At 41.4% G+C, this 22,709-nt stretch overlaps 1 protein-coding gene across 2 annotated transcripts in view; it reads left to right on the forward strand.

Annotated features, from left to right (window-relative positions):
• Positions 1 to 22,709, forward strand: part of ITSN1 (intersectin 1) — a 186,540-nt gene that overhangs the window by 682 nt on the left and 163,149 nt on the right. The window lies entirely within an intron of this gene.

A 22,709-nucleotide genomic window follows, 5' to 3' on the forward strand; every position in this document is an offset into this window, starting at 1 on the left:
GGTGATCCCGAGTAGAGAGGTTCTGCTAGATCTCTGCTCTGGGTCAGTTTTGAGAAATGTTTATATCTAGATATAGATAGATATTCTTGTGTGTGCATGTATGTACATACACTTTTGAGTAAGGCAGACACCACTTTCCATCTCTTGCCTCAGACCACATTTACTTATTTCTATTCTTTTGCACCTTTGATAGGATACCATTACTTTATTTAGATATAAGGTCTCTTTGTAGGTAGTTACCTTTTCCTCACTAGTCTCTTTTAAGAATTAGTTCTGTAGACCAGCTGCCAAGATTGAGGAATACAAGAGTTGTGTGTGTATTGTGTGTGTATATATTCCACTGTGTATGTATGTGTATATATCTGTATAGATGTAGTCTAGTTGGGGATGGTCCTGCTGTGAGCAGGTAGTTGCACTAGATGCCTTCTGAGGTCCCTTCCAACTCTCACTTTCTATGATATTGGACGTGTTAACAGGTCAGCAAAGCAGTTCACTCTTGCAAGCAGGCAGCCAGCCTTCCACTTCGGACTCCCTGTTGAGGGGATATGGCTGCCAGGCCAGGAAAGCACGTCAGCCCATGGTTTATCTCTTTTTGCAGATTTGCAGGCAATTGGAAGCAGGGAGTGTGGCTTTTTCTTAGGTGTCCGGCTTCCATTCTGTTGTGCGCAGAGGGTTGGCATCAGTTTGCAGCTATAGAGAAAGTAGGAAGGCGGGTGAAGTCATTTAAAAAGTTTAGATACAAGCTACAGGTGAACATGACAACGTGAATCGTGGGTGCATAAGGTAAACTGGTCCGCCCCCTTTTTGCTGGTGATTAGTACTTGGATGCTCTCGCTGATGATATTGGCATCCTTATGGGGTCATGTTTCACAGGCATGAACTGCTTCTGAAAAATGTCTCTAGGGTATTAAGCTCCAACTTCTTTCGAGTAAGGCAGGCAACACTTTCCACTTCTTGCCTCAGGCTACAGTTACGTCTTTTCATTCTTCTGTTCCTTTGATAGTATACTACTACTTTATTTAGATATAAGATCTCTTTCTAGGTAGTTACCTTTTCTTCACAAGTCTCCTTTAAGACTTAGTTCTGTAGACCGTCTATCAAGATTGAGGAATACAAGAGTTGCCATTTCACAGTAGATCAATGGTCTGTCATCTGGATCCTGTCTCTAGCTGTTGCTGTAACCTTTGCTGGGAAATGTAAATAACCTTTCCTTTCCTCCCATAATTGTACAGGTAGTTTTTCCTGCCTTCAGAAAGGGATCATTACCTAGTGATTGGTATATATCCTGAATCATGCTGAATGGCTCTTGTCATTTTGTCTGTGCTAGTGTAATTGCAGATTCTAACTTTTAGTCTTAGGCAGCATATTCACTAAGGGAACATTCTGCATAAAGCAAAAATGTAAAAAAGCTTAACTTCCATTATTATTTAAAAAAAAAAAAGGAAAAAAATAAAAGAGAAAACAGAACAAATTAAGTCAAAACAGCAGCAGCCCAAGGAAGTTAAAGGAGATCTTTTAATGCAGAGTTAATTTAACTATAGATATAACATTCATGTAGCAGTTGGTCTTTAATTTCAATGTTCATAGTATTTTTTTAAAGTGTAAAACAAACTGTAATCAGAAGATTTGTTTATTATGCATGTCTGGGGTGATCCTGTGTAGAGGACCTGTGCTAGATCTCTGCTCTGGGTCAGTTTGAGAATCTAATCACTTTGGGCTTGTAAAATTTGTGTTAATGGCCCAAGAAGCTCTCTTTGTGATAATTTATTATTTTATTAAACATAGTTATTTTTTAAGTTGTAACCTGCCAAAGACTTTGTATACTTACAGTTATTGCACTGAAAATAGCTGCTCAATTTGAAATTGTCTCTATGCTTGTACCTTATGAAAGGAAAAAAAAACATGCAATTATTACGCAATTAGAAATCCAGTAGGATATGAGATCTGATGATGCAGTATTTTATTACACTAAAACTTCCTGTATGTTGTACCAAAATTAGCCCTTCAAAATAGGATAGAAATGCTTAAAAAATCTTAGGAACGTATTACTCTTAACCTGAAATTTCTTTTTCTCTTTTTGGATGTTAGGTGTTCTGTAGCCTTACCATTTGACTTTTGAGATGCTAATTGTAACCGTTTATACTCAGGCTTTAAATAGTTGATCCACATTCTCACGCAAAAATAAATAGTTATATGAGACGAGCACAGTCTATGACTTTGCATCTCAGAGATTTAAATCCTACCACACCTAGTGGAACTATTCCTACAGGCCAGTGGTTCTCAATCTTTTTAAACTGAAGGCATCCCTCCAAAACCTCTGTGAATTGAGCAGCAGCATCCTGTTTCAAAAACTTATTCATTACAGTGTGTACTTCCTTGCAGAGGAGCCAGGCATTAGAGACAGGAGAGCAGCCAGGAAGCTGGAGCCTGTTGGTATCTGCTTATCTCTTTACATCTTGCATATCTACTCACACTTTCTGGGGCACCCTTTAAAAGTATCTCATTGCATCTCAAATTACCCCATCATCCTGGTTGAGAATCACTGCTATAGGTAAAGTTATGAACCATAACTGTTTGCAGGAATAAACCATAAATGGTGCCCTTTCAGTTTAAGAATTTATATTAGAATATTACATTATTTATATGACTAATTGTACACTAGTTATGTGGCTTTTATGTTTACTTTTTAACCCTTATTTATCTTTGAGACAATAGCATTTTGTACATATCCAAAAGTCTGTCCTAGCTTTTTAGTCGAAAGAAAATGCTTTTTATCTGTAAGCCATAGAAGTGGCTGAACCTTGAAATTTTACATAAGTACAGGGGTGAAGGAGGAGATTCTGTGTGTTTTATCTAGAAGAAAAGCTCTTACTCCTCATCAGTTTTAAACCCTTCCATTAATTTATCTTGGAAAAAATTATTCTAATTCCATACAGTTTTGAGTTGCTGTCTAATCTCCCTGTATGCCTTGACTATCAGACATGGGAGTCTAAATCTGAGGGGAGAATTTTTTCCCATTTATAACTTTTCTGTGAAAGCTTGTTCAAAATTGTGTATCTGCCTGTAAGAGGAACTCTGCATTGGAGAGTGAAAAACTGTTATGGACATCTAATGTGGGTTTGAAAAACTCCTAGCTATTTGCTGTTATTATGCAAGTAACATATCAGGAAGAATGATTTTGCTATGAAACACAGGTGTAAGTATAGGGTTTTAGTTAAGTATACCACAGACTTACTGTGTGACCTTGGGAGTGTTGCTTATCTTTGTCTGTTCTACAGATAGGGAGGGAAGCATCACTGTCCCAATCTCACAGAGAGGGTGTGAGAATTAATGTTGATGAGAGAAAGTGCTGGTAAGCATCGTAGAAATGCTAAAGCGTAAAGAGCAGAACAAGAAAAGCAAATTCTTGAATCTTCCAGACTGGCAAGACTTAGTGGTGAACAGTAAAATTGCAAAAAAAAACCCCAACAATCGCAAAACCCGCCATGAAATGATACATTTTTTGATTTGGCTTTCTATTGTGGAATGTATTAAACATATTTACTTATGGAAAATGAATGTTCTGTTCTGTTTTAATGCATTGTCTTTAGGATTAACTTAATTATTTCTAGTGCCTTTTCAGTATTTTTTTTTTCTGTTTTTCATCTGTTCCCTGCAAAGCTAGCTTATTGTAAGTATCTTTCCATAAGTGAGTGCATTTGAAATTTGTCAGGATTTTGTAATAACCTGTCTTGTGTGTTAATCATGTTCAATCAGAATACTGGGCCAGATCCAGACTGCAGTGGTGGTGGTGGGTTGAGCCGTGGTGGTTCAGAGATGCATCATTGGCTCCTGGCTGCCAACATGCATCTCCAGTAGGGCTCTGGACCCTGGCAGGCTCTACCTCAGCTTGCCCTGCCCCAAATTTCTGGCTCTTGTGGAATTCCCATGGGCCAGATCTGGTTCTTATGTTTAACACCCTTGTTCTAGATCAAAATGGTTTCTCAGTGAGGTTAATATCTAATATTTGGGTCCTGTCTTCAACAGGTTTATTGTAAGTTATAGAGGAAAGGTAAGGGTTTCTGTTGTGAAACATTTATTTTGAGCTTCACATAAACATACATCTTGAGTAATAGCTACCACTGCATTTTCTCACATACCATGTGTACGCCCAGATAAGACATACACCTTGTTTTGGGACAGCAGAATATAGAAAACAAGATTTTTCCAGATGCCTGAGAGCTGACTGCGTGCAGCAGCTCACTTGCCCTCAGCCAGTTCAGTGGCTCTTCAGGCAAAAGCTATTGTGTTAACCTTTTCACATCCAAAAGCTACTACCAGCACAGCAGTGGCTGTGGGAAGATTAACACTGGACTCTGCTCCTGCTGCTTGCTGACCTAGAGAGAAGCAACAGCTATTTTGGCAGCCATTACAGCACAGCACCTATACTTCTGTTCTTCCGTGTTTCTATTCCAGTAAATCAAAATCGGTTTCCTTGCTTCCGTCCTCCAGTTTTAGAGGGTTGATACTTGGGGAAGGAGTGCATGTGGTACGCAAGTACATTCTGTAATAAATACTGCATAAATTAAAAGGAAGTTTGGGTTCAGATGACAGAGTGATACTTTCTATATACAGAAAACACCTCTGTCTTGGTAGAAAAGCTGCATATATTTTAGCTTTGCAAAACTATATTTTAGCACTACTTTAAAAGGATTAGTTTTCTAAAGGTAAATCATTCTTGGATTACCCTAAGAGAGACTCAAAATCACAAAAGTGAAATGAACTGCTTACAGGCAGGGTGGATTTGATTTAAATTGCTGGCCAGGAAGCCTCAATTTAATCACTGTTTTCTGCAAAAAGTGCATTCTTGTTGTCTGATATCCCTTATTTACTTAACTTCTTGAAACTTTGCACTTTTAGAGAAAGTAAGGGCTTAACTCTGTGTGTACAAATTTGCAGAGAGACAAGAGGGTTGATGGGTGGGTAATCACTCAGATCTATTATCTCTTATCTCAATATACTACTCTTAATAAGGACGTTATCTCTGGAGGCACAAATCCACAGCTTGAGAACTGAAACTAAACATCACAGATGCATTGCTTCATGGAATCTCCTAACTAGGCTGAGCACTGAATCCCATTGGGTTAAGTGGTTTTCTTTATTCTTTACTAATCTATAGAGGAGCCTCTGGGAACCCCGTAAGATTGGGCCCCTAATATTGTTGAAGTGGCAACACAAAAAAAAAAAAAAAAAAAAGGGAAAGGCAGAAGAGTAACATGTACTACTAGTGCTGTAAATAGTAGTAAAAGTTCATAAACTGATTTATTCATGGCCTGACTTACCCATGGCCTGTTGTGACCTATTTATAAAACTTTTCTAAAAAGGTTACATGAATATATTTGTCTCAAATAGTGTATATAATTAGAAGTTATAATCCCTATTCCATGTTGATATCTTTGAGCTTTAACTTATCTTAAATTAAAACTATATGGGTTTATTTTTTTGGAAAAAAACCTCTTAAAAATAAAAAAATATTAAATTAAAAAAAATCCTCTTTAAATAAAAAAACCCAATTTTTTTTTTTTTAATTGCTGGTTTTTATCCATTCTGCTTACAGGTTTCATAGTATAAACTGCTGGCTAGAGCCACACATGTTATAAGCTGATGGTGTGTAGATTTCCTGACACAGCCCTGTCAATTTGCTGTAGTTCTTTCTGGATCTGGTTCCAACATCTCTTGAAAGAAACAGTTGTATTGCACTGAGTTGCCTGATGGTCTTGTAATTTGCATAAACATTTTCTAAGCACCATGTCCGTGTACATTATGTTGCTTTCATTTATAGTAACCTTCTAGTGAACTCTCCAATTAGGAGTCAAAAGGACAAAATAAAGGACAAAAATAAACATTCTGCTTCAGAATGAAATCTGTGTATTAAAGGGCTTACCAAAGAAAATAAGCGACAGGTAATAGAGATTTCATAGTTTTCCTTTTTCAAAATGGATAGCAGAAATTTCTGGATTGACTACAGTATGTGAGTTTGAAGACTACTGCATTAATATCCTCCCCCCCCCCCCCCTCCAATGCAACATATGTTATTTTTTAGTTTGGCTGTGTGATCAGAGATTTGTAGGATTGAATTCAGATATTAAGGGAAAACAAATAATCTGACTCTTCAAAATAAGATTCAATTGATTTCTTAAAAGGATTGCTAGTTTTGCTACATTTTATAAGAAAATTGGTTTGTCAATTAACATAACGGATACACAGCTCAGACTATTACGTTTTTCATCAGATCCAGCAAGCAGTGTAGGAAACCAAGGGCTTACCCCTGTGTTAATTATTTTACATAACTAAGAACCTATGTTGTTCTTATGATAGAGTAGTTGTTTTTTTTAGGTTTTCATTTAAGCACTCAGAAGTTAGGGGATGACAGTTGTTTTGGTGGTCTTTAATTATATAGTTTCTGTTTTTCTGGTACAGTCAGGGTGGATAAAAATTAACAACTTTCTTTAAATGAAAAAAAATGGATTTGCTTATCTTTAAATCATTTTTTTAAATTTAATAGTCTGTATTAAGATGCTTATTTAAATTAAAACCTTCTTTATATAGATTTTTTTAAGACATGTTGAAGCGCAAAGGTATCATCATGGAATAGGGATTATAACTTCTAATTATATACCATCTGAGACAGTATATTCATGTAACCTTTTTAGAAAAGTTTTATAAATAGGTCACAGCAGGCCATGGGCTATATTAGGGGCCCAATCTTACGGGGTTTCCAGAGGTTCCTTTATAGATTAGTAAAGATAATTACTCTGCCCAATAGGATTCAGTGCTCAGTCTAATCTAGAAGATCCCATTAAGCACCTCTGTGCTGCTTAGTTTCAGTTCTCAAACTGTGGATTTGTCTCTCCAGAGGTAACACCCTTGTTACCAGCAGTATATGGAAATGAGAGATAACAGACCTGATTACCTACCCATTAGCCCTATTCTCTTTACAAGTTTGTGTACACAGAGCCAAGCCCTTACCACTCTCTAGAAGTGCAAAGTTTCAAGAAGTTAAATGAATGAAGAATTGTTGGGGGTGGAGTAGATCTGGGCAAGGAGGAGGAGCTTTACTGGAAGCACCAGCATGTTGGCTTGATCCGGGTCTGCAGCATCTGTATAGACCAGGCACTTCAGCACGGGTTTTTGGTACTTTTATCTAATAGTTGATTCAATCAGCTGTTAGATAAAAACACCAAAGAAGTGTCTGATCTATACAAACATTGGGTGAGCCAGGTTCAACTCACATGATGCCTCTTCTGGGCCTGTGCTGTGCTTGCATAGGAGCATGCTGAGTTTAAAGTAAAGCACCTTTTTTTTCCCCCCCCCCTTGTCTGCAAGTAGCCTTTGGGACTAATCAATATTTACTTTCGTTCTCAGTCTTTAAAGCTTTTCCGAGTATGTAATAGGTGAAAGATTTGGACTTTGGAATATGGAAGCATCAAATGTGGACTGCTAAATTTCTCCATTAATTAAAATATGGTAGTTTGTAATACTTTTATTTTATAGGTCATGATAAGAATCTTCTATTTTGATAGCCCTTCACTGAGAGCAGATTGAGATTTATTCAGCTACCCAGTTCCAGTTATATTAAACATTGAGATGTTAGTTTGCTAATCCCTGATCCTGCAAGCTGCTTTGTGTGTGTGTGTGCTTGTACCCATGTGAAGCCTGAAGTTGGTGCAGATTTGTTTCAGTGCTAGGGTTCACCTGTACAGAGTCTGTTGTAGGGTCTTGGATTGGTATGCAGTATAGGTTCTGCAAGGATGTCTGCACTTATAACAGTGGGCCAGCAGAGTCTATTTTAAGGGGGAAAACCTTACTTAGGATCCTCTAGTCTGGAGAAATTGATTCTCTCAGGCTCATGTTTCTAAAACTGCTGTTCTCTGTGGGACGGGGGAGGGAAGAGGGGGATTTATCTCTGAAAATGTTCATTGGTATGTGTTTGGGTTAGATATTTATATTATGTGCTAATGAGCATTTTCAATATATAATGAACCTTGTATGATTTTTCCTTTTCATTTTGTTGTATGTTGATAGTTTATGTACCTTCTAGAGTGCTTGTTGAACCTCCAGAAGTAGTCCAGCGTTCGCAAATCAAAAAGGAATTGTACAATGTACTGTAATTTTAGATGAATAGATGTAAAGTGAACATCTTGTTCTGAAAAATATCATTCTTCAACTAAATTATAGATCCCTAAAATAAACTTGCTGGTCTCATTTTATGGGGATGTTTATATAGGTAGAAAGGAAGTTCAATAAATGCTTGTTGTGATGTAAGCTAGAAAGGTTGCTGTGCTTGTAGAATTATAGTATATCTCTTATAAAGAGAGAATGGGTGTAATTTAGTTGGAAAGGGGAGCAAGTTGGCTTGGAGGGCTCTGTTTTACTGTAGAAGTGGAAACTACCACTAATCGTAATATGACGTGTATCATAGGGAAGAGACTCTTTACAGACGTTATGGGGTAAAGTTGCCAAACATAGGGGTTAAAAAAACCTCTCTCTCATAAAATGGCAGTCATTTTACAGTTGCCTAAAAACCAAAGGGGAATGCTTAGTGGTCTGATTTTGAGAGTGGGTTCACTATTCTTTGGACCCCCAGGTTTGACTCTGGTCTTTCTCTGGAAGTAGGCAAACTGTGATGTCCAGTCACTTTTTACTTTGTGGCCATGAAACATTGGCATTCCAAAGGTGACTGTTTTCTGACTTCAACCAAAAAACAGTCTTCCCGTTATGTTTATTAATAATGCTCTTGCAAATATCTTTTTTTCTTGCTAATATCATTAATCATAGCATTCTGTTAACTGACTTCTCTCTGTATCACCAAACATAAGCTATGTGCCCCTCATGACCTATCTCCACCCTACCTATCAACCATCAGATACTGTTGAGAGATCGGTAGAGCTGAGATGCAAAGGACTTTTGTGCCGCACTTGTTTAAGTGATCAGGTACCTTCTTCTCTGTTCCTCATATATGGCAACTGCTGCCCACGTACATCTGCAAAGCCACTTGTTCAAATCTTGCCCTTTTTTTTTGCTTCACTATAAAATATTCGATTGCTTTGATGCCAACAAAAAACTTGACTGTCATTAGGCAATCTGTATACTGAGGTGGCTGATTGCTCATCATGGTCCCCTTTTCTTTATCATTGTGCTATCTCTTATCCTATACCTAAGAGTTTTGAAGGCAGGGGCCATCTTATTGTTTGTACGGTGTCTACTACAATGGGATCCTGGTCCATGATTAGGGCTCTTAGGTATTACTTCAGTACAGATCATCCTGATTTGTAAAGCACTCTGGAATCCCTTAGACTAGAAAGTACTATAGCTTTAATTTTTCTTATTAACCTTACAGCACCAGTTAGCCCCTGGGGATGGTTTTTACTAACGTCCAGTTTATGGTAAAAGCCCTTGAATATTTCTTGGTAAATAAAACACATTTTCCCTTTGAAAAAGGAGGTCTTAAATTGAAGTGCATGTGAAATAGTAGCTACATAATGAAAAATAATGAAGTAGACTTTATGCAAAGTGCTATCATATGCACAAAGTTGATTGAAAACTTTTTACAAACTCTTTCTACTTAGTTTTTGGTACATTCAAGTTGTCCCTCTTAAAGAAACATACTGTTTCATGCCTTCGTATTGTATAGTCTGCTCAAATTGCAAGCCAATTGGTGTAATAGTCTACAAAGAACAGAATGAAGAAAATTATTTGGGATAAAGTAGCGCAGAAAGAAGCTTCTGCAGAAATTCAAAATAGCACTGCTTTTTACACACACGTTTGTACAAATACAGGTACTCCTCACTTAATGTTGTCCCAGTTAATGTTGTTTCGTTATTACATCGCTGATCTATTAGAGATTATACTTGTTTAAAGTCACACAGTGTTCAGTTTTAACGTTGTTTGGCTGCTGCCTGCTAGTAGGTAAGTACTGTGACGTAATTGGATTCGCTTAACATCGTTTTGCTTAAAGTCACATTTTTCAAGAACGTAACTACAGTGTTAAGCGAGGAGTAGCTGTACCTCTTTTTTCCTGTTCTGATTTCCATACCTTTCCTTTCTTGCATATGATTCTTTTCAGCTTTGTTGTCCAGTAGGAATAACTGATTTCTAAATAAGAAAAATGACACAAACCAATGTTGACCATGCTGAACATCTGTATGTAAAAACTAATTTAAATTGCTGTATTTGTGTGTGTGTGTGTGTGTGTGTGTGTGTGTGTGTGTGTGTGGATCCTGGGGGTATTTAATGAGAAGGTCTGGAAACATCCGTTGCGTCGTACGGGCCTTCTGCCTGTTTTGTAATTTCTAATTATAAATACCATGCTTTCTTGCATGCAACATGCACGGAATAAGACACGCACATTGTTTTTTAAAAGGCAGAATTAAAAATTATCTTTCTTTGCAGTAACTGAGTACCAGGAAGGGAGCTGTGTCTGTCCACTCATTGTCCTGCTGTCGGTAGATGATGTGCAGAGTTGCTTTTGCTTTTGCCTGGAAGAAGCTTAAGTGGAAGAAACTGCTGTTAATGTATTTCATTGCACTTAAGGCTTACCCCAGTTTCAAATAGCTGGTTTTGGGGGAAAAGGGGTTTGTATCAAGAAATACAGTAAAACCAACCAAAAACATCATTGTACTAAAACACAATAGGTTGTTTCTTAGAGCACTGTATGATGATTTGAATAATTCTTATCTGTTTTTCAGCTGGTTTTGTAGCCTTGTGATTGCTGTTACTGGTTTTCTGGAAAGTAATTGGATTTTTATGGGAAAATAGTCAATTTATTTTTCTGGGACAGTGTGAGGAAAGGAGAAGGATAAACAGTTAAACTAACTTGCACTTTCTTTTGCTCTTATAGAATAATTATAAATAATCATTCACTGGTAATATTACGAGTTAATGGTTGCATCAGTCGGTACATAGTGTGGGGGAAGAGCTGGCTTTTAATGATGGTAGGCTACACCAGTGGGAGCCCAGCCTGTGGCCCATGGCCAATTGCAATCCGCAGTTCCAGGGATCAGTTGCAGGAAGCTCAACCCAGCGCATCCCCTTTCCTGCCATGTGCCTTGCAACTGATCCCCCTCTACAACCTCTTCATCTCGCCTTCCCTCCCCTACAGCAGATACTGCTTACTTTGGGCCTTGTTATCTGGTAATTTTAGGCAGTTTTTGGAGCTCTTGACTGCTGGATGGGCTGCACATTAACACTTTTTAAGGAATTTAAAGCAGTCATTATTTGGCTTAAAGGTAGGCCACTCCAGGGCAGGATTATCTCTAATCCTTCTAATTTTGCTCCTGTTCCATTAAGGTGTGGCCACTTCCCACAGTTATTTTGCCCAAATTGAAGTCCTTCAGTATTCTAGGATGCAGTGGGTAAGTGGGGATGCTGGAGCGCAGCGGGACTGGGCATGGTGCCTCACCCCCCAGGGACATCAGGCAGAGCACAATCTCAGAGCACCCAGCAGCCACGCTGCCTCACACTGCCACTTGGACCGGGTACTCACTGCTCCCGCTGGCAGAAGCACAGTGGGGCAAGCTCTGGAGAAAAAAGGATTGGGCCCCTTGGAGCTCAAGCAGCGAGCTGGTCTGGACAGTAGTGGGAGACACCCTGGCTGCTGGGTGCTTTGGGGCTATAGCACTGGCTTCGCCCAGTGGGAACAGCGAGCAGGTTCTGCCCCTAGTGTATATGTTGGTATTGTAGTCAATGCCAATAAATACAACAGGTTACAAAAGAAACATACCAAATGTGAAGTCGGGATGTAAATATCATTTAAAAAGGGGTCTGTGTAACCTCTAATTATATCGGTTAAATGGTTAACCAATAACACATGCCTAGTCCTGGCTGTGGGGGTGCAGAGCCCTGGATGAGTGCATGCTCTGCCCCAGTCTGCTGGTAGGGAGGGGTACCATCTCTTGGCTGGAGCAGCATGTGTAGCCGGAGGCTGTGCACAGACCCACTTGGACACAGCTGCTGCTAGGAGCTGCTCCCCAAGGCCTTTTACAGTGGAGGGGAGGAGGTGGTAGTGGCAAGCCCTGCCAGACAATGCAGCCCATATGAAACTGGGTGGCAGTAGCAGGCAATGCCTTTCCCTTTCCACTGCAGCTGCTGGTGCGCTGGGAGGGAGGGAGCAGGCGTCGTGGGTTGGGGATGGGTTTAAACTTTATGTACTCTGCAGTGAGTAACACTTGCTTGTGGAGATATTGGAACCCTTTTCACAATGCTCAGATGTGGGGTTTTTTTTTCTCTCCCCCCCCCCCCCCCGCGCCAAGAATTCCCTCCAACACTTAATGAAAGATTTTTTTGTTTTCTTTTTAAATTTGGCACAACTGAACTTTATAATCTCTGAATCAGGCTCCCTGGTATGAAGTAACTGGGGAATTTTATCCCTGTCTGTACCTGACTTCAGTACAACTCTATACAAGTAATTCAAGCAGTGGCTGATACTTGTGCAGTAACTTAAGTGCATAAGGAATAGTTTATCCTGATTTTTCATTCATTAGTCATCCTCATTTAAAAGCCTTTAGCCAAGACTGAACCTTGAGTCATCTAGTTCAACACAGTAATTGGAGTCAGCTCTTTGTGGAACAAATGTATAGAAATACTTCAGGCATCTTCAGTGCTGACTCTTAACAAGTTGTCCATGTAGCAGAGCACAAGCCTGACTCTAAATGTCTCACAAAGGTAATGTGCTGCTATTTAACAGTTAACTCTTATAAAACTTCAGAAAATTAGTATCAACTGTAGATTGCATGATAACCAAAGGACACTGTTGGAGTTTTGGGGTAAAAATGTGAATCAGTTTGGGTCCTAATAGGCTGAAGGAATCCCAGACTGCTGAGAGAGTAAGCTGTGGACTTTAGAAAATCCAAATGATTTTGGTTGGATGAGTTTATTCATATCTGCTGTTTCAGGACTGTTTAAATATAAAGTCAGTAGAGGCCTTTATTTAATTAAGTGCTGGATGAGAGCTTGCTTACTTCAGTGTTTGCAATTCAGACAGATGTCTCTAAGTAAACCCACCTTTTATATATAGAAACTGAACTTGGATGACTTTTTCATGACATCTGTTTGAAGCGTACATTATTTTATTACTTGGTATTTTTTCCCTTTCAAGAAAAGTTCTGGTAAGGTTTCACATTAATCTCTTTCTACATAACACACAAGGCTTATTGCTGGTGTTTTTAGTGAGAGTATGAGCTGATTTGTAGCAGGGGTTGCATGGGTAGCTAAATCTGATTTTAATTTAATAGCGTATCAATCCTAAATCTGTATTTGAAACTTGTCCTGACCATAGGTGTTAAATGAAATAAAGTATATAGTTAATAATAAGGCTTATTTTGTACTTTTTTAAAAGTGTTTCCTTAAATAACTAGGCAAATAACTTGGGCAGCTACTCTGCCTCTCGCTAACCTCTGATCTCAGCTGGATAATAAAATGGTCTTGGCATTATTGAAAAGAAAAAAGCCTCAGTGGGGTTCCTCAGGCACTTTATTGAGAATAGATGTTGATAGATCTAAGAATTACTTCACAGCCACTTGGCTGCTTCATACTCTTTAATGAAGATCTTTTATACAAGTTTGATCAAACCTGTCATTCTGAATGGATCAAGTAAGAACTGCTACCTGAGTATCAGTAATTGCTGGCAATTAACCACTAACTATTGTTGGTTAATAGACTTAATCTTCCCTTTCAGAAACTTAAGTATCATCAACAACTAGAACAACAGTGGATCCCCGGGAATCAAAGCTATTGTCTCAGTGTTTAGCTTAGCCTAAAGAAGTGCCCTTGGGTATGCTGTGTCTTTTGGAGAATTTTCCAGTTCTTAGTACCCAGCTTGACCTAGCAAATATGCAAAAATTGATTCTGACTGTTAAATGGTTGAGCTACTGGACAGCCAGTGAAGGGGAACAGGAATTGACCTGAGGACACTTACACTGGTGAATGTGGATTTTGTGTAAGATACCATATTTGGAACTCTTCACTTTTAGAAATCGTGATTGTGTCCAAAAGCTTGCTAAGAACTTTTTTCCAACTACTCACTTGGTCTAATAAAAGATATTGCATCTACTCAAAGAACCTTGCCTACCTTTTAGAAAGGAAGCATTTGCCACCTTACAGGCCAGTGGAAATCTTTCACAAACAGCCCTCTAATGTTTGAAAGACCTGTTAATCATCTAAGAATGGCAAATGGAGAAATACAGAGTCCTTTTATGTCTACATTAGTAACACCTGCCATCTGGTAACCCCAGTAACCAAGTCTGAATTTTACCAGCTATATTCCTATCACTAGTTCTACATTCCTCCATCCCCCTCCCCACCTGTCTCTCACCTACCATTTCCCATTCCCTCAGATCCTTATTGCCAGGCATTTTTATTTTCACAGACCTGCATTTTGCATATTGGCTCTATTGTACCCAGGAGAGCACACAAACACCAAAAGACTCCTTAAACCTGAAGAAGGGTGTTTGTGCCGAAAGCTTACAAGGAACAATTTTTTCAACTATTTAGTTAATCTAATAAAAGAGATCACATCTACCCAAAAGAACCTTGTCTAAATTAGTAATTAGTGCTTGTATTTGGTGTCTATAATTTTATCTGCTGCTGGGGAAATCTTTTGAAAAGTTAGCCAGTGTACCCAGACTATGGCCATTAGAGTTGAGAAGTCAAAGATTTTCCTGCTTCCCCAATTCTCTTAGGAGAGGAGTCTCTCTTTAAAATGGATGGCTAAAGACCTCTTTTCCATGTGAACATCAGCTGCTTCTTCATGATCTGGCATAAAAACAAGGGTGGACAAAATGCAGCCCACCAGGCCATTCTGTCCGGCCCGGTGGGCTCCTAAAAATTTTAGAAAATTAATATTTATTTGCACCTGCTTGCCTGTCATGTGGTCCTCGATGGCTTGCCAAAACTTAGCAAGTGGCTCTCTGCTCAAAATAATTGCCTGTCTCTGCTTTAAAAGGTTGTTTTTAGGCCTTACACTTGTGAGGAATACCTTCTAAACTTGAACAGTGTAAACTATAAGGTAGTGGCATCCATCTGAGTCTGTAGGTGACTCCATCACTTTGCTGCAGTACCACAAACAGCAGCAGTGAAACTCAGGGCGTATTCACACATGCTCCAAGGTAGGGGGATGGGAACACTTTAATTAGTGCTCTAATTAAAGCGCCTGCAGTGTCACATTTATTCAGCGTCCCACATTTCAAAATGGCAGCAGGGGTGCTTTAACGAAAGTTAATTGAACAGGCTTTCATTAAAGTGCCCCAACCACCTTGAAGCGTAGGGATGTTGAGTAGATTAAGAAAATGTAGGCTAACAGAGATATATTTCTTCATTATATCCAAAGGCCAGGATGAGAATGATCCCTTTGTCTTTCAGTAGTTGTAGGAGACTTCACATTTATTAGGCTCCTACCAATCCATGCTGATACAGATAGAGAAGGACATGAGTAGTCCAGAGACGTTGGTTCCTTCATTGGTAGATACTATGGATAGATGGAGGGACTCCATCATTATTTTGGTAAGAAGTGTCCGTGCTCTTGAATTTTTGGTAAGATTTCCAAGATTTGTACCTGAAAAGTTACGTTACAAGAGAAGTGTGATTGTTTTATAATAGTAGTCTGGAGTTTGTGGGGTTGTATAAATTGGGGGAATGTTTCCTTCCCTTCCCCCCACTTAACTGAAGGAAAGGTGTTATATGAGTGAGTGGTATGCATGTGGTAAAATAGATTAAGTGAAAGTCAGTTTAAGTGTATTTTGTTTCTCTCTCTTCCCCCACCCTCCCTCTGAAAATATTGCTGCATAGAATTATTTGTTTTGGTTTGGCTTTCACTTTCATTTTCCCTAAATAAATAAATGAATGAAAATTCAGGCCCTTGGTGTGTTGGTATCTGGAAACTTATTTTTTGTTATGGCAATACCAATTAGCCAAGAAAAGCAGAAACTAAATACCCTGATTTAATCCTGACTAAAGCCAGGTGAAGTTTGATGAAGACGGCAGAGGATGTGCTAGTCAGGACAGAAGAGCCTAGTAAGTAAGAATGGGTTTCCTGAGTGTAAGCAGGAAATTGGTTATGGAGGCGCAGAAGCCTGATGCATGTAAGGCTGAAGCTAAACCTGATGTACCTGATACAAACTGGGTGAGCTGTATACAGGCAGTCTTGGCTGTGGAACCTTAATTTCTTTTATGTGAATGCTTTTGTCCTGCACTTTCCTAGTTTAAGGAAGGGTAAGTGTGTTTTATGTAACCCTTAAGAAAGAAGAGGACTTTCTGAGAGTTCCCTGTAATGGAGGGGGAGCTAGAAAGAGGTGCTGTGGCAGACAACATAGGGAAGGAGAAGATGTTGAGCATGCAAGCAAGAAGTTCTACATGTCTCTGTCCCCCTCCCTACCACCTTCTGTGCTAGTCTGTTACAAAGGTGTAATGAGGGCAAGAAGGGAAAGGTGAAGCAGTGGGAGGAGGGGACTTTCTAAACTAAATATTTTGGTGCCTGCTTTTAAATACAGTACTTAGTGAATAATTTAAACCTGTCTTATCCTTTTAGATGATTGCAGAGGATGAGACTGTGAAGATCTGGTGGCACTGATCTGTGTAAGACAGTGAAAAAAGGAGTTACTTAGGTATGGGTACTAGTGATGAGCTTGACTGCTATGAAAGCAGGTTGACCATGATGGCAAAGCATGCAAACTGGTGCTAGAGCAACTGAACGGAGAGGTAAATTAGCTGAAGGAGAAAACTGGAAGCCTAGTTGGCCTGTAGGATCTTTGACATCCTTTCTGCCCACAGAGTTCAATGGCTACCCTTGAAGTGCATTACAGAATCTTGCAGCTTACGTATTCTCTCTTCGGGTGTGTCCATGCATGCAAGCATGTGCACTTGCAGCAGCTCAAATAGAAGCAGTGCAGATTTGAGCCGGGGCTTTTTGCCTCAGCGCATGTGCTTGGTCATGTACTTTGTTGTGGAGCAAATTGTGCCACCTGGGGCAAAATAACCCTGCCTGGGTCCTCCTGGGTCTGCAGCCAGGGGGAGCTAGAGCCCGGGGCCAGCACCTGTGCTGTCCACAGCAGTATAAAAAGCTTCCCTGTCCTGGCCCCATCCCTACAAAAAGCTGCCCTGGCAAGCATCTCAGGGCTACTTGATCTCAGGAGCTTCTGGGGCCCAGCCAATTAGTACCTGGGGACATACCCCTTGTGCCAGCTGGACTGCTGCAGCAGCATCCCAAATCCATTTTTAAAAATACCCCCAAATCCATGTTCTTCCACAGTTAAAACAAAAAACCACTCCACCCACCCACCTATAGAGAGAGCGAGACAGTGATCAGTTGAGTAATGCTTTATTGGTATATTTACAATGTTAAAGCAGTTTGGAAGCCTACCAGTGTCTCTATCATCATGAAAAAATAAATTCTAAATACCTATATATGTTGATGTGTACTTTGTTTTTTTTCACACATGATGGGTGTGTGATTGGGAGGGATGTGTTTACAGGAAGGGGGTGAGAATGGGTGTGTGTGTGTGTGTGTGTGTGTGTGTGTGTGTGTGTGTGTGTGTGTGTGTGTGGAGGGATGTGGGTTGGTGTGGGGCAAATGCTGGGGGGACTGGCTGTGGGGGACCTTGTGAGGGGGCTGCTCAGGAGGGATGGATCCCCTGGCCCCCGCAGGGTGCAGCCCTCCCCCCAGCACATGGAATGTCCCCTCGCCCCTGCCCAGGGTCCCAGTTTGCCCTTGGAGGGCCACAGCCCCTATCCCCCACAAGGCCCCAACCCCCCTGCCCAGGGTCCCAGGCACCCTGGAGGTCCCCCCCCTGCAGGGTCCCAGCTCTACCCTGGAGGCCCCAGCCCTTCCACCCAGGGCCTGTAACTGACCTTTCACAGCAGCAGCGGGGGGACCGTGCACCAAGCCCAGCTGGGTCCTGCCGGCCCTGGGGCTCCTCTTGCCACCTAGCCGGGCTGGTTTTGTGGTGGCAGGACCCAACGTGGCATGTGGGGACTGCATGCTGGACCCAGCTGGGTCCTGGGGCCTCTCTGCCACCCGGCTGGGCTGGCCCCGTGACACCAAGACCTGGTGCCAGGCCCAGCCAGGTCCTGGAGCCACTCTGCCACCCTGCTGGGCAGGGCAACAAGACCCAGTGCAGCATGCGGTCCCTGCATGCTGGGCCCTGTCACCCTTGGTGCTGCTCTGCCACCCAGCAGGGCCCTTCCTATAGTGCAGGACCCGGCCCAGCTCACGGGGGACTGTGTGGAGCTGGGCGGCATGAGCAGCCCCAGGGCCGGCAAGACCCGGCTCGACTCCGCGCAGTTCCTGCACATTGGACCTGGTCCTGCCACTATAGGAAGGGCCTGGCCAGGCGGTAGGACCTGGCGCTGCACGCCAGGTCCTGTCACCATAGGCCAGGCCCAGCTGGGCTGGGACCCAGAGCTGGCTTCTGCCTCTGCCCCACTGTGCCGGTGGGGGGGTGAGGACCTGGCCCAGCCCCACATGGCTCTCTAGTCCAGCTTTTCACCAGGGCGGGTCCCAGAGCTGTGCGACCCGCTCCGTTGCAAAGCTGGACTAGCAAGCCGCAGGGATCTGAGCCAGATCCTTACCCCCTGCAGCCCCGGGGACATCCTCCCCCTCTCCCTATATCCCCCTGCTACCCCTCACCCACCCACACCCATGAACCCCTTCCCACCCACACTTACCTTGGACAGTGCTGGGGGCAGCAGGAGCACCGAAGAGACTCTGGCTGAAACCAGAGCGTCTCTTTTGGAGGACCAACTCCCTGCTGGCTCTGGACATGGTCTCATAGTTGGTAGGGTCAGAAGGGACTTGAGCAGATCATCAAGTCTGACCCCCTGCCATAGGCAGGAAAGAGTGCTGGGGTCAAATGACCCCGGCTAGGTGATTATCTAGCCTCCTTTTGAAGACCCCCAGGGTAGGAGCCAGCACCACTTCCCTTGGAAGTTGGCTCCAGCTCCTAGCCTTCTTGACTGTGAAGTAGTACTTCCTGATGTCCAGCTTGAACCTACTCTCGATCAACTTATGGCCATTATTCCTAGATACTCCTGGTAGTGCTCAGGGGAATAGAGTCTCTCCCATTCCCCACTGGTCCCCCTTAGTAAGTTTATACATGGCCACCAGACCCCCTCTCAGCCTTCTCTTGTGGAGGCTGAACAGGTTCAGGTCCCGTAGCCTTTCCTCATTGGGCCTGCCCTGCTGCCCCCTGATCATGCGAGTCTTGAACCATGCTTTGCTCTGCTCTATTGCGGAGTGGATTTTTATAGACCCCTGGATATCCAGGGGTCTTATTTTCCCCCCGTGCTGCAAACTTGCAGCGCAGGGAACATATTTTTTTCATTCCTGCACGTGCCTCTTGCCCCGCCTCAAAGGGGTTTGAGGCGGGGCAAGAGGCACACGCATGTTTGTCCGGTCGCACCCTTTGAGTTCTGCCATACTGAAATGGGCTTTGTTTTATTTAAGCCATTTTCAAAGGAATAAGGTCCTTCAGCTTCTGAGAAGGGCGAAAGCTCCTCAGATGAATTTTGATCTAATTCATGAGCCAGGAGTCCTGCTATTAGGTGTGGTCTGCCATCAGACCATGACTTGGGTGGGCGGGAGCTGGAAGTTCACAGGGGAGATGCGAGGACCACCTGCCTTCTGAATGCACAGGATTTTCCTTATGAAATCCTACTGGTCACCCATCCTGGTCTCTACAGAGAAAGGACTTGTTTGGGGTAGTTGCAGGCTTAAAAAATAGGTGGCTACCAAAGTGGTTGAGCAGTCCAGAAAGCTCTTTGGAGGGTATGGAAAGTTGTCCCAATGCTGTGCTAATGGAGTAGCAGATGGGAAGCAGGGTGGGTTTTGCTGAGGGTCACATGTCTTTCAGGGTCCTATTATCTTCAGATACTTTAAGAAGCTACCTTATGCTTCTGAATTCCCCTTTTCATAGAGATGTCTTGTGTTGAGGGCTAATTCCATACTGCTCTAGTCATGTTACAGGTCTTAAAACACTACTACATATGCAGAGACTAACTAACTTTACCCTTTTTTCTAGGGACAGGAGAAAACTCATTGGGAAAGTATTTGGCAGTTGTATTCAGTTCATTTAGTTTTGAAAAATCTCTCAGCAGCAGGTTGTTATAGAAGCATTATAGCACATCCAGATTTTAGTGTTCGTTGCGTTTGGATATAGTGGTGAAGTTATTGGCAAAGTACTGTAATTGTAACAGTACAAAATTCTCTTTCTTGGTGTTTTTGGTTTCTTGCTCCTGTGTTGGGTTTTTCTATTATAGATTTCAGTGTCTTGCACTGATAATACTATAGGTGCATACTGTGAGTGACCCTTGGCACTCTGAATCTGGTCAGCATTTTAGGCTACATTTTAGTATCATAGGTCACTTTCTTGTGCATCTCTGGATTAACTGTATATAAATTAATCTGTTCTAACATTAGCAGTGTCCATTCCAAAGATAAATTTGCAGCTCTGTTTTTGTTAAGCTTGACACTTAACATCCTTTGAAAACTAATAAAAATTGGCCTAAAATTTGGTAGATGTAACTTTTAGAGAGAAAATTCTAAGTGAAATGAGCACAGGAGATTGAAGAGCACTCTTGCTAGCACCCTACTGGCTAGGTATGGTTTGCTTCTGAGCATGCAGACCACATTCAGTCTTTCTGGTGTACAGACGGTATTTCTTCCAGGGCCTTATTATGTGGCTAGGATCCAGATCTAAATCTGATATCTTCAAAGGCACTTTTTCATGTAAACCACCCTGTCTCGATCCTCGGAAGTGAGTCAACTAACAATCCACAATTCAGGTTGTGGGCAGGATTGTCCATGTATTTTGTGTTGGGTATTCTAGAATTCCTTCAGGATGGCTTGCCTTCTCAAGAGCTAGCTGCTTTCACTGGTACCTTTTGAGAGGGAGGCAAAAGAATTGAACATGCCTGGCTCAGTGCTACTTTGCCATTCAGGTGTTAGATCTTATTACAAAATAACAGTGCAGATTAATATGGCTTTACAGATGCTGTTAAGTCAGAAGCAGCCTGATTATGGCAGTTTCCCAGCGAAGGAATGACTTTCCCAAAGTCTACAGAGTGGCCCCCATTTAGGGCCAGATTCAAAGTCCATTGGAGTCAGTGGGAATAGAAATTGGACAGCTACTTCATTTTTCTTACTGTTTGGTGTTTACAAGGATACTGAAAAAAGGCCAGTTGCATTTTTAGCTTGTGCTTGGACATGCCAGTCAGTGCTTCAAGCAAGTCTGTCCAGGAAGCTGTTAAAGCAACAAGTGCCTGCTTTATTACTTTCGGGGGGGGGGGGGGGGGGGGGGGCATTAGGATTTTTTTCTGACTTTCTCCCAGTTTATTAATGTCTGAAAATGCCATTCTTTCTTAAGGTGTTGATTCTGTCTTTTCTCTCCATCTATTTTTCCTTTTTTGTGAGAGACTTAATACATTTGTTCTGAGTTTGCTAAATCCTTGGCCACTATTTCAGTTTGGCTCTGTGCTGATTAACCTCCGTTCTCTGAGGTTCTTAGCACTGAATGCTTCGATAGTGTCTAACTTGCTGTCAATCAAATTTCTTGTGAAAGACCTCTATTAAGATTCTCAGATTGGACTTTTAAGCCAGTCAGATTTTTTTTCAAAGGATAAATCAATGATTACAGGGTTGGAAGCTGCAGGTTTTTGTAAAGGCTAATTTAAGAGCTTGTTTCTAGTTTGTTCATATCTTGAATAGACCAAAGGTGCATTTTTCCCCCAGTATTCCAATTCCTGCCACACACAAACTTGAGTGCTCCATAGGAGAGACCATCTCCTGTATATATTCTGTCACATTTCCCTGTCTTCAACTTCTGTAGTGTTCACGCTTTTGTTCTTAAGCCATGGAGAATACTGACATGGTCAAAACTGATTAAAGTGAGGTTGCTCTCTGTGTACTGAAGTAAAAATGCGAACTGCTGCCATATAGTAGAAATCTTGTGTTTCAATACAGTTGTCACTGACATCGTTCATTGTAAAAAGGCAGCATGAGGAAATGGCTCATTCACTCTAAGATGTCAGTGCATCTCTTGGCAGTGCTTGCTGGCAGACCTTACTGAAAATGACTTGCTGTTGCTTTCCCCCCCTTTAAATATACACAGGAGAAAAATTCCAGAGGACAGATTGGGGGATGGATTGTACCAAAATCAGGCTTTGCATTTAAAGGGATGATGTGAATGTTTGACTTTGGAAACTGTTAGGGGTAACAGTTAAGCAAATGAGAACTGAAACGTGTTTGCAAAGCAAATCTATTCTCCACTTAAGCAATTTTCTTGCTACTATTTGTGAATAAATGTAGTTCTTCTGATTTCTTTTGGTGCCTTAACATGGCAGCATAACTATACTTGTGCTGCTTTTGTAAACCTATTTGCATCTTTCCAGATTCATGCTTACACAAACAGTAACTGAAACAGTCAGTTGTTGTAATATAAATACTAGTACCTTCATATTAATTTCTGAAACTGTGTGTGTCAAACCATACCGTGACAGTAATAGCTTTATTTATTTTGCTTTGCTCATCATGTGCAAAAGATTTGCTTTTTCATGGTACTTGCTATAAGGGTTGTCAACCCAGGATTTAATTTTTATTTATTTATTTATTTATTTTTTTACTGACAATCTGCAAACATTTTACTGACAACCAAACTTTTTTTACTAACGTATTTTACATTATG

The sequence above is a fragment of the Alligator mississippiensis genome, chromosome 1 (assembly GCF_030867095.1).
Source record: "Alligator mississippiensis isolate rAllMis1 chromosome 1, rAllMis1, whole genome shotgun sequence".
In the NCBI taxonomy this organism is placed as follows: domain Eukaryota; kingdom Metazoa; phylum Chordata; order Crocodylia; family Alligatoridae; genus Alligator; species Alligator mississippiensis.